This window comes from Odocoileus virginianus, chromosome 1 (assembly GCF_023699985.2).
Source record: "Odocoileus virginianus isolate 20LAN1187 ecotype Illinois chromosome 1, Ovbor_1.2, whole genome shotgun sequence".
NCBI lineage: Eukaryota > Metazoa > Chordata > Mammalia > Artiodactyla > Cervidae > Odocoileus > Odocoileus virginianus.
This window is the reverse complement of record NC_069674.1, coordinates 65,556,010-65,568,548: the sequence shown is the minus strand read 5'-3', so window position 1 is coordinate 65,568,548 and position 12,539 is coordinate 65,556,010. Positions and strand designations below refer to the sequence as shown.

Genomic DNA, 12,539 nt, shown 5'->3' with positions numbered 1-12,539 from the left:
TTTCTTATAATCAATGAATCCTGTCATTTGCCTTTGAGTAAAGGCATCTTTCAGTATGACATCTTTCTCCTTTTATAAACACCACTACTCGGTGCTGTCCCATGCTATCAGATCAATCTCTTCTGAAGAAAAACTTGAAATGAGTCAATGCTCACAGATTCATTTTTCTCTTATGGTAAAACAATGTTTCTTAAAAGTTAAAGACTTTTGGATAACAATGTTCATAAAGACTCAAGTACAATACTAGTTTTAATCTCCTAATACTCTGATAACTAATACTAAGAAAGATGCAAAAGCATGTAGTGGATTACACAATTGGAGAAAACACAGCTCTGCCTGAGTCAAAATGGAAATTGAAGGCTAAATATGTTATACTTCAGCCATTCATAGTTTGAGGTGCGACATGGCCTCTCTTCCTGATCTCTTGTCTTTTCTTTTTAAAAACAACAGTGAATAATTAAGATGTATAAACTATTTTGATGCAATTTTAATGCACATAACTTCATGATATGCTTATAATCAGCCACATCTATATTGTAAATTTCATTCAAACTACATGATAAAATAAGTCCTCTTCACTTACAGCAAAAGGTAAGACTAGCAAGTATTTTCTATCAACTTATGTGTCATTTAATGTAGGACAGAAGTTTACAAAGCAAGAGAGCTGGTAGTTTAAGCAACAGCTAGAAAGGTCATGAAGCCACTCTGTAGTGCATGGGCCTACTTTCATTCCTACTGGTTACATCATTGACTGGAGACTGAGACTCTGGGAAATACGATACTTTTTATTGTACTCAGCATATTTATTATACAATCAATCCAAATCCATCACAGAAAGATTAGTAGTAAAGGTAAAAAAAACCTAGTATCTCCCATTTAGAAGTAATTACCATTATTATAGACTTATGCATCTCTATCCAGATTTTGTATGAACATAAGAAAAATTTATTTTTATAAATATTTGGCCAACTAGGTATGTTTCATAACTTATTTTTCCACAAAACTTTTGATATTCTTTTGCAAATATTTTCAATGATATTTAATACAGATCAACATTAAGAACTATAATAATACAGCATTTTGTGATATGGAGGACATATATTTAACCAATTTTCTGTAGCATGTTTTTTTTTCTTTTTCTTATATACACATACACACACACACACACACACACATATGTCTTGGATATAGATATTTATACTAAGGAAATATAATGTGTGAAAATTCCCAGAAGTGGGATTTTAGTATGTTTTGAGTTCTTCTTCCTAAATCTCCCAGTTTGTGCTTCTTAAAGAAAGTAGCAAAAAAAAAAAAAAAAGAAAGTAGCTTATTCACTTTCCATGGCATCCTTTTCCGTTAGCAACACCGCATGTTAATGGAAAAAGGCCACAGAAGGTGGACAGCAATAGGTTTATTTACTTATTTATTTATTTTTGTTCACAATCCCTCTACAACAGGCTTGCTGTCAAATGAGAAAAAAGCTTCTCAGATATCTGATCTGACCAAGGAAAGTACAAAGGCATTCAGAGGAGATGTATGCGACCTGGAACTGTGGCCCCACAGGTGCAGCTGGAACCATCCCTGAGTTTGAGAATAAATCCATTTAAACAGGTATTTTAGAAAGTTTTTGAACAGTTAAAAGTTTAACTTAGATATAGCTTAGTTCCTTACAAAGTCAACACTACAATATTCTTGGCTACTTTTAATTTTATAGATAAAATTTGACTTATCAAACATTGTGATGGGTGCTTTGTGCATTATGGTTCTTCTTCATAAGCTTCTAAATTTCAATTTTCTACTCTTTTAAAGTCAGCCATTTCCCATGAACAAAACCAGAATAAAATGTCCTGTTTCAAATGCAGAATTGGGTTACATTTCTGGTTTCAATGATTATGCATAAGAAATACATTTTGGTGACTGAAGCTCTGTAATTTTTAGTGACTAACTATAAAGAAAATATTTACAAAGAGAAGTTTTAGTCAGTGTCTATGTGCTTATACACACTGATATCCCCTCAGGGTCCATTCTGTGAATGTTCTCATTTTATAATACACTGTTAGCACTACCTACCTCAAGCACCTAATTTAGGAGCATTCTGCACACAAGAGGAGTCAGCCTGTGGCCAAAATTAGAATGAAGCCAACCTTCCAAACAGATCACTCATCTATGCATCTCTGCTCACGGTTTGGGTTTGTCTACATTTGATAGAAGATGAATACTGCTAATCCTGGCAAGTGAAAAGGATGCTTAAGACTTGAGTCCAGAGAAGAGCAAAATGTTAGGACACAAGAAAGTAACAACAAAACCAGAAATGAAGAAACACACATGAATAAGGTTGATGTACATGGAAGTGCAATCAAGAACTGGGATCAGTACAACTACTTAGATAAATGGCACCCTTTATTAAAAGGAAAAAAAAGTGCTTTCCCTAGGTCTGTCCTGACTTGTTATATTAATACCACACCTATGCTTGGGGAAAGTTTGACCAACCACTTACTGACCATGTGCAAATTGTGTTCAAATTGGTTTAAGTATGTCCCATTTGTTAGTTGTGTTAAAATTAGTTGCCTATGTCACTCTGCCAATTACTGCCGGATCATAGTAAGAAACAGGAAAGCATAACTAAAACAATAAACAAAACAGAACAAAAAATCAGGCTCCTTTTCTACCCTGATTTGGCAGTATACTGGTGAGCAGCTGGGGACATGGTTTGCTTGGCAGTGGAAGCCTCCAGGTCTAAGGGATACAGTTAGTAGGAGTTTCACCAAGAGAAGGAGTTTCAACACAACAAGGATTTTCATCAAGTAAAGTCAGTTACCTGAGCAGCCTTTGCAACAGAGAGCCACTGGTCACACTGCCCATGACCCACAGCCTTACCTCTAGCTTAGCAGGTAAGCAGCAACTCATACCAAAGAAAAGGTAGGAAGAGATTTGGTGTATAACATGGGTAAGTGCAGTACTAGGAGCAGGGAAGCTATCTTGATGCATACAGTGTCACAAGTCCCCAAGGTGAGGGCCCCAGTATCAAGCATACAGTGAATTCATTAGTCAGGGAAATCCCAGCTAGCTATGGGACTGGAGGCTGAAGCCCCCATAATCTGTTGGGTTAAAGTCATCACAAAATTCTCTACCAGACTAGAGACTGCCAGTTTTGTAATTGGTACACAACACCATGTTGGTCCAAGAAAGGAGGTAGGAAAGGGGCAAAAGTGACAACTAGATTAAAGCATGGATGAGGAATTTGAAACTGACAGATAGTCCAGGCAGTGCTCCTAAAATATGTAGTGAACTGGAGTCCCAAACCCAATCAGGACCTTCAATTAGCCTTGATGCCAATTTTGCATCTGGAAAATGCCCTGGGACCTCTAGTTCAGTTCAGTCACTCAGTTGTGTCCAACTCTTTGAGACCCCATGGACTACAGCATGCCAGGCTTCACTGTCCATCACCAACTCCTGGAGCTTATGCAAACTCATGTCCATCAAGTCAGTGATGCCATCCAACCACCTCATCCTCTGTTATCCCCTTCTCCTCCCACCTTCAATCTTTCCCAGCATCAGGATCTTTTCTAATGAGTTAGTTCTTTGCATCAGGTGGCCAAAGTATTGGAGTTTCAGCTTCAGCATCAGCCCTTCCAATGAATATTCAGGATTGATGTCCTTTAAGCTGGACTTGTTGGATCTCCTTGCAGTCCAAGGGACTGGGAGGGATCCTTATGCTGAGGTGACCACTCACTGGAAGTGAGTGGTCAGTACTAGAAGTCAGTCCAGAACAGCCCAAGTAAAGAAGCTGAAGTATATACACAGGACTTAAGAAAGACCAAAACTGCTGCCACACAGGTTGGGGACAGATCTTGCACTAGCATCAGTGCAGTGGTGGTGAGTGAACACTATTACATATTAATAATAGGAATAGACTCAATTCAGCCTAGAGGAAGTTTCTGTTAGGGCAAGTCCCAGGAAGCCACAACCTCTCTGAACAGGAAAGGAAAAGTGGGATCTGAGTCTGGTAGTCAATCCTGAATGATGATGGAGATGGAAAGAAAGAAGCACTTTTGACAACAAAAAAGTAAGGGGGTCATCTGTTATATGACTTCTCCCCTATTACAGTGGTCATATCTCAAAGGGAATGGTAGAGCCACCTAGCCAGGCATTTTGGAAATTTTAGGAGACTTCTCTACTTTTTGTCACATTGGGAAACCTTATGGACATTCAGTAAGAAGGTTCAAGGATACATACCGTCCTGCAATCAAATATTTGTCTTATACCTGAACAACCTCCAAATTGTCTCACTGGATATTTATATAGAAGAAAAAAAATCTATCTAGAGCCTAATTCCTTTTATAGAGAACACAAAAAATATCTGCACTGTTCTAATATACATTGAATCTTGTAATAAAGACTGCAAATTGAGGAGGTATTTGACTTGATTAGAATGATTCCATGAGGCATTCACCATCTCAAAAAACCACATCCCTGAGGATAATGTTGCTAATGATATTTGGGCCACCTATCTAACACACCTGGACTGTTAGAGTCTGTAGCTATCACATTCACATAGATTCTACACCTAGTTGCCAACACTGAGATGCTTGATTGTCTGATGATACAGTCATATCTGAGTTATTGAGAATTAAAATTAAACTAAAAGAAACATATAATTATTGTTATTGTTCAGTTGCTATAAAGAAAATAAATAAAGCCAAAAGTTAGCTATGAAAAAATATTAATAAAATAAACAGCTAGCAAGATTAATGAAAAAGAGAAAAGGCTCAAACTACCAATATCAGAAATGAAAAAAGGAGACATCACTGGAAATCATGCAGGCATTGAGAAGGTCCTGTATGCTCAGTCGCTCAGTCATGTCTGACTCTTTGCAAGCCCATGGACTGTAGCCCACCAGGCTCCTCTGTCCATGGGATTCCCCAGGCAAGAGTACTGGAGTGAGTTTCCTACTCCAGGGGATCTTCCCAACCCAGGTGTCAAACCCATGTCTCCTGTTTCTCCTGTATTGGCAGGTGGATTCTTTACCACTGCACCACTTGGGAAGCCCTAATCTAATGCCACCACTGATCTGACAGGAGGTACCGGTCCACAGCCTGAAGGCTGGGGACCCCTGATTTAGAACATTACAATAATTACCTTGAAAACTTATTTGTATAAAAGGTTAAATTTCTAGAAAATCTCAACTTACCAAAGTGCTACTTGAGGAAAAAGAAGATATGAATAGTTCTACATCTATTAAAGAAATTGAAATTGAAATTCCAACCTTCCCACAACTTTAAATAACATACATTTTACCCAAGGTCTTCCAAAGATTAGAGAAGAGGAAACCCCTGCTGACTTCTATAATGAGCTGAGCACTTCCTTGACCTCCACAACCCAGCAAGGGCATTTCCTTTTCCAAAAAGGAAAGCTAAAAACTAAACTCTCTTTTCAAACTAGGTGAAAATTCTAAAGAAAATAATTGCAAACATAATTCAAGCTCTATGTAAAAAGGATCATATATCACAACCAAGAAGGATTTATTCTGAGAATTTGATGTTGGATTAACATGTGGTAATCGGGCAATGTAATTTAGTAATTAACAGAAAAAAGGAAAAAAATATGGCTTACAGTAGAGGCAGGAAAAGCATTTGGTAAAATTCAATACTTGTTCATGATAATAACTTAAAATACTATAGAAATAGAAAGATATTTATCTAATGATAAGCATCTCAAAAGACTACAGATAGTACAAATACAAAAAAATCATTTCAAATTTAGAGGTAAAATTTCAAGCTTTTATCATAGGATTGGGAATGAGACATAGATACTTACTATCACCACTTACTGTATAGGGCAGACACCATAAACCCAAATGACTATAAAGGTTATGACGACAGAGAAAGGAAGGATCTATGGAATTTGAAAAGAAGCTTCTGCCAGAAGTCATTCAAATTCAATTACAAAACAAGACCAAACAAAACCAAGACAAAACAAAACAAAAATCACTGGCCCAGCCAAACAAAATATCTGCAGGGCAGATTTAGTCTAGAGTCTGCAAATTGGTGAACTTGGCTGAGGTTATTTTGGGCCCAGCCTTTAAAGGTTCTTTCATATAACCAGCTGATAGGATAGGATACAAAACTTCACATCCTAAGTGAAAACACTAATAAGTATACTACTACCTGAAGAAGATCTTGTGTTTTAGTAGAAGTCAAAGCCTAAGCTAAACTGTCTTATTTGGAAAAGAGAGCTGAAAAGGAAAATCACATAACAGAAAGAATAAACAATACAAAGGATATAATATGAAAAGGGAGGCTTAGACTGTGGGCCATCAGGAGTAGTGATACAATAGCAAAACCAGTTGGTTATGAATTATTCTAAGATATCTCCAGGCCACCTCTGCCTGAATTTGTCATATGGTGCAAGTGTGAAGGGAAGATGGGTAAAAAATCCATTAAAGAGTTGGCTGTTTTCATTTGTCAAACTCTTTCCTACACTTTACCACTGGAAGTGTTTTGCATGTAATAGCCACTGGTAAAGGCTTTGAATTGAATAGTTTTTTCTACTGCTGTCTTTGATGCCCACAGTGGCTAGGAATGGTCCTCTATGTCCCTGGACTGGTATCATCAGCTTGCTCCTGGGCTCACTGTTGCAAACACAGGAAGGCAGAAGGCAGGCAAGCCATTGTGCTCAGGAAGAGCAACCTCTTGGTGGTCCATTTTGCACATGTGTTAAGATCTAGCTTGACCCAGAACTGCCTCTCATTTTGCAGGGAGAGGTTCACGGAATCTTTGGTGCAGTGACTCTCTGAATCTAAACTGACCTTGGCTTTTGTGTTTCCTTGTAAAATCTCTCAGCTTTGCAAAGGGATGAGCTTTTTGCCTACTTCCCAGAATGAGGCAGAGATTGCATGCATATGGCCAAAAGTCTAAACCTGATCTCTCTGGTGCCTTTGGTACTTGGTGTGGGTTTCCCAGGTCAGCCTGTTAGACAGCACCAAGAGGTCACCCAGAGTCCTCAAAGGAAATCTCATCCTTGAAGCAAGATGTGCATCAGTGCAGCCTGACAGAACAGACCACCCGCACAGAGGTCAGTCTGGGCTGTCACCCACATGCCCCCTGCCAGGCTTGGCACATGGCTGCAACTGCTTTCAGAATTGCTAGCCTTTGGAGGAGGTATTGACTGTGTTGGTATTTATGATCACAACTCTATATTTCAGATGATGTGACTTGGATTCTTTCAGTGTGTCTTCCAGCCTTCTTGCCCTTCAGATAACTAAACTACAATGGCTGCCACCAAAAGCCTAAGCCAGTGACACCAGGGACCAAGGGAGAGAACAAAGCTATTTCCTACAAATTCTACTTACCTTTGCACTCCATCCTTTTAAACTATCTCCAGTTGTGTCTTCAGTTCACTAAATCGCCTTTTGTTTTTTCCTAAAAAAGAGGGGTAAGAGAAAAAAATGTTCTTCTTTTTTATATGTTGCTTCAAGAACAGTGTCTGGCAACACCACTTTGGCTAGAGCTTCTGACATCTAAGCTAGTTTTCAGGAGTTTATCACATTCACTATTTTATTTGTTGCAGAAACCTTGCCTGAGGGTCAGAGTTCATACGTATATTTTATTTACTGAAACATGACTCAAACTGCAGTTGGCTTGTTACTGTTTGCTATGAGTGGCATCATTTTTGCCAAACAACACTTATTGGAATATCCCTTCAAATACAGCTTTGGTTTACATGAAATATCAAGCTTTCGTTGAAAAAATGTAGTTTCTTACATAGGGCAAATCTAAGCTCAGATTAAATCAGAAGAGATTTAAATGTGGGTAAATTAGATTCATTACGCTGGATCTTGTGGTCAGAGACCCTCATTTACTTGTTAACTGATATTCCTTGTGCCTAAATGGGACTTCCCAAGTGGCTCAGTGGTAAAGAATCTGCCTACCAATATAGGAGACACAGGAGACATGGGTTCAATCCCTGAATCGGGAAGATCCCCTGAAGCAGGAAATGGCAACCCACTCCAGTGTTCTTGCCTGGAAAATCCCGTGGACAGAGGAGCCTGGTGGGCTACAGTCCATAGGGTTGCAAAAGAGTCAGACACAACTAAGCACACATGCACATTACACACATGCCTAAATAGAGTACAACTGGCAGGCACGTAATAAATGGCTGTTGAACGGCTTCATGGGAGGAAGTTTACTTTTGGAATTTTGTTATCTCATTAAGAATACTGGTGGGGATAGAAGTGTCTCAAAATATGAGCCAAATAATTATAGACCACATCTTTTAAATTTACATATATTAAGTACTTTATTAAATGGAAAAACAATGACTTGAAAAATACCACTGATTTCAAATCATTAAAATTCCTATGGGGAAAAAGCATGGTATACCACAGGTTCCAGTGGTCTCTGCCCATCTGGAAGTGTGAACAGCTAAAAAGGAAGCAGACTTCACTAGTAAAGACAACCTGACTGTCTTCTAAAAGCAAGGCAGGCATATTGGCAAGACCAGTGATGTTAGAAGCATGGCAAATACTTACTAAGCAATAGATCTGGCAGTGAAAAAAATTTTTATCAACACAGTACAACTTTGGGGAAACTCCCTTCCACATTTTTGTCTGTCTGATTTAGGTTAGACTGGCTTCAACCCCAATTCTAGTTCCCAACTCTGTACTACATTGATCCAAAGATTTTGAAAAATGCCATCAGAAAGGTATGCATTTCCTTTGGTAGAGTTACGAAGGTGATAAGAATGAGGTGGGAAGAGTCTTTCAGAGAATGAAGATAATGCAAAGAAACTCAGAAATAAAAGATCAATACAGACAGTTTTCTGGTCATCACAATCCAGCTATACCTGAAGCTGCTATCTGTACTTCCCGTTTAGTGGAAAATTTTTTAAGTCCATTTTCCCTCAGCATATCTCCCTCCATTGTTTTTCCTCAGTTCTCAGTCAACAAAGTAATATTTTCCTTACAAAAATGGGTCTCAAGTAATTTTTTTATAATTAACTAATAAATGACCTATGTCTCTATTACATATCCTTAATGCTCTACTTTAAAAGTATCTTTCCAAGCATAAAATTATTTGAGATCTTATCATCTTAATATAATTTTGAGAAAAAACTCAAAGAGCTCAGAATATAGTAGTTCAGTAAGAGTCTGGTCTAGCTCTTTTCAGAAGGCAGAAGAGCTATTTGTAAGAATAGAAGTGATTAACCTGCATTTAAAAGCAGAATTTTTCTAAATTAAGAGCAATAACATAGGCACTATAAATTCTGCTTAACTTGTATTCAACCTCTGTATTTTTAGCCCCTTCTATGAGTTTGAGTAAACTCCTGGAGTTGTTAACGGACAGGGAGGCCTGGCATGCTGCGATTCATGGGGTTGCAAAGAGTCGGACACGACTAAGCGACTGAACTGAACTGAACACAGAATTGGGTCAAGGAAGCACCATTCTCTAATCTTTCTGCATCCACACTTCTGGCATTGATTTAATTTCTAATTGAAAAGTCACCACTGCTTGTCTGATAGGCACTTGAGAGAGGTTCAGACCTTGCTTCTTCCCCATGTTATCACGCTAGGCTCCCAGAGGAGGAGCCTCCACTTGTGATACCTGGACCACAGTTCTGTCCTCCCTTTGCTATTTGCCTGTGATGACTAATCATTCTTACAAACTGGCTGGTTTACACTCCCAGCACTCTGCTACAAGGATTAGGAGCTACTGGGACTCTATCTACTGCATGTATCACATTATCTCTCTTTACTCCTAAAGCCATACCATTTGAAATTAGGGGTTTAGTAGACAAATTCAACTTAACATGATTTGCCCATAGAAAGCACCTCTAAAGACCTAACAGCTTTTTGTTGTTGGGCTGTTGTGTCTAAACACAACATACTTTGGTCCCCCTTCTCTCCCTGAGAATCTTGGCATTTGTCCCCAGTTCTACTTTGGTTTTCACCCCCAAAACGTCTGTAACAAGTGTCAGACGAGCTACAATAAACTAAGTTTCTAGAGAAAGGCACTAAAACTTAATGGAAACTAGGTGGCCACATTACCCAGAAGTGTGGTGTTATCACAGCTCAGCTTCCCCTGGACCCCAGAGCCCCTAATCAAGAATCTGCCCATGCAAAGTGGAGTCTAGGCAGATCTTAGAGCTACATTTTGCAGTGGCAACTGTTCCCATATGCAGCAAATGATTTCTTGATTCCCTTGGTTTCTTTCAGATCTACATTCGTCTATTTGCCTATTCATGACCAACACTACACTGTCTCAACTACTGTAGCTTTATAAGTTCTGGCATCTGAGAATAAGTCTTCTCATCTCACATTTCGTCTTTAAGAAAGTCTTGGCAATCTTAAGTCCTTTGCATTTCCTTATAAACTTTACTATCAGCTTGTCAAATTTTAAAAAATCCATAAGAGTTTAGATTGCAGCATTTCATAGACAATAAGATTGAGTTTTCCAATCCATTCAAATTTCATAACACAATTTAGATTTAGGCTTTCTTTAATTTCTCTTAATGTTTGCCAGGTTTTTTTTGTATAGAAGTATGGCAGAATTTTATTTAGATTCATTTCTAGGTACATAACATTATGATGCTATTATAAAAGCACACACTAAATTCTGTTTCCTAACCTTTTTGATATATAGAAATGAACTGATTTTTAAATATTGGTTTCATGTACAGAGATCTTGCAAAAACTTCTTTAAGTCTTATGATCTAACTATGAATTATTTTTTAAATGTTTATACATTTCATAGTAAGTGGAAATAGTAGAAGTTTATGTTTATTTTTTATTTCTATACTTTAGACCTTTTGTGTCTTTTTTGTTACCTGCTGTATTACTATGAACTTGAGTAATTGTTGAATAAGAGGGATGAAAAGAAAATAATTTCATTATTTCATCGCTAAGTGTACTTGCTGACATTTTGTTGTTTTGTTTGTTGTATTCATTAGATTAATGAATTGCCTGTTCTAACCTCGTTTGATGAGTATTTTTTTATCATAAATGAATGATGTATGTTTTCATCATTATGTATGTTTTTACTGCATCTGTTGAAATTATCATGATTTTGTCCTTCAGTTAGTTAATGTAACATATTAATGGCAGCCAAATACCACTGAGTGTTGAGGATTAAAAATTAAAACATTCTGTGAAGGCCAGGAGCTCAATTTTGTCAACGAACATTACATTGCTTATACTAATAGCACTTATAAACGAGTGCAGGTAAGTCAGAGCATAAGTTACAAGGTACTTTTCAAAGACAAAAGACCTGAGAGGAAGAGTTAACAAAGCAAAGTGAAGGCGTTTTATAATATGTTATGAGAGCCATGGGATTCCTGGGTGGCACAGTGCTAAATAATCCCCTTATCAATGTAGGAGACACAGGTTCAGCAAGATCTGTTGAAGTAGGAAACAGCAACCCACTCCAGTATTCTTGCCTGGAAGATCCCGTGGACAGAGGAGTCTGGTGGGCTACAGTCCAGGGAGTCACAGAATCACACATGACTGAATGACTGAGCACACATACAATGAAAGTTTTAGCATTAACGTGGCTTGATAAGCACTTACCACATGCAATATCTAACATATCCTGAAAAAAAAACCCAATCACTTCTACTTAAGAAAGAGAAAACTGAAACTCATTTTGGTTAAATGATTTGGCCAATGATACACGGCTGATAAGTGCTGATGACGGCATTCCAAATGGCTCCAAACTCAAAATTTCAAGTTTCTTTTGGAGAAGGCAATGTAACAAATTGGGTAAGAATTTTACAGTGTCAGTTTTGATAAACAACGTTTTCAAGTGATACTCATAGATGAAATAAAATCAAGAAAAACTATACTCTGAACCATTTTACAAAGATTATTCCTCATGTGAAAAATTATAAAATCTGAAATTATCTTATTCTAGATACTCTCACATAAGTTTCCCTAAATGAAGAAAACTTAACTGTGTGTCTTCAGGTCTGCAGGCTGAGCAAAGGGTTGAACGCTTGCATGACTTGTGGTAAAATAAATTCTTCTCTTCCCTTCATTCCTTCCTTTGTAAAAACTCAGTGTTCTCGTAACAGTCCCTAAAACAGTGTCTGTCACTTTTAACACTGCTAACTACTCGAATACTTTGATGATGCTCTATGATAACATCATATTCTTCCATTTTCCTTCTGTCTTTCTGTTCTTTTTGTAATCTGTTCCACCCATCTCTTAAATGTTGATATTCATATTCACTTTTTGGAAATCTCATATCTTGGGATCATATCTTTCATCTTATCTACCTAGTGGCTCATGCTAGAAAATAAAAGTGATAAGTGACTTATACATCATTAATACTTCAATAAATATTATTGAAGTATTGTATAAGTAAATATATATATTTATATAAACTCATATATTTATATAAATATATAAATATGTATAAATAAGTATTGTATAAGTATACAATATCAGTTTGATTATTAGTATTTTCTTTTCACTAATCAAGCTTAACTTTTCAAAAGACTTAAAAAATTAAGACTTTAAATTTTTAGAGTCATTTTAGATTCAA

The 12,539-nt window shown here is 37.3% G+C and overlaps 1 long non-coding RNA gene across 1 annotated transcript in view; it reads right to left on the bottom strand.

The window, feature by feature from the left end:
- The window catches only part of LOC139036770 (uncharacterized), a 53,806-nt gene extending 46,378 nt beyond the window's left edge, over positions 1-7,428 (bottom strand). Inside the window, exon 1 of the long non-coding RNA XR_011489629.1 lies at positions 7,352-7,428. This is a non-coding gene — a long non-coding RNA (uncharacterized lncRNA). The remainder of the gene's footprint in view (positions 1-7,351) is intronic.
- Between the last annotated feature and the right edge of the window lie 5,111 nt (positions 7,429-12,539).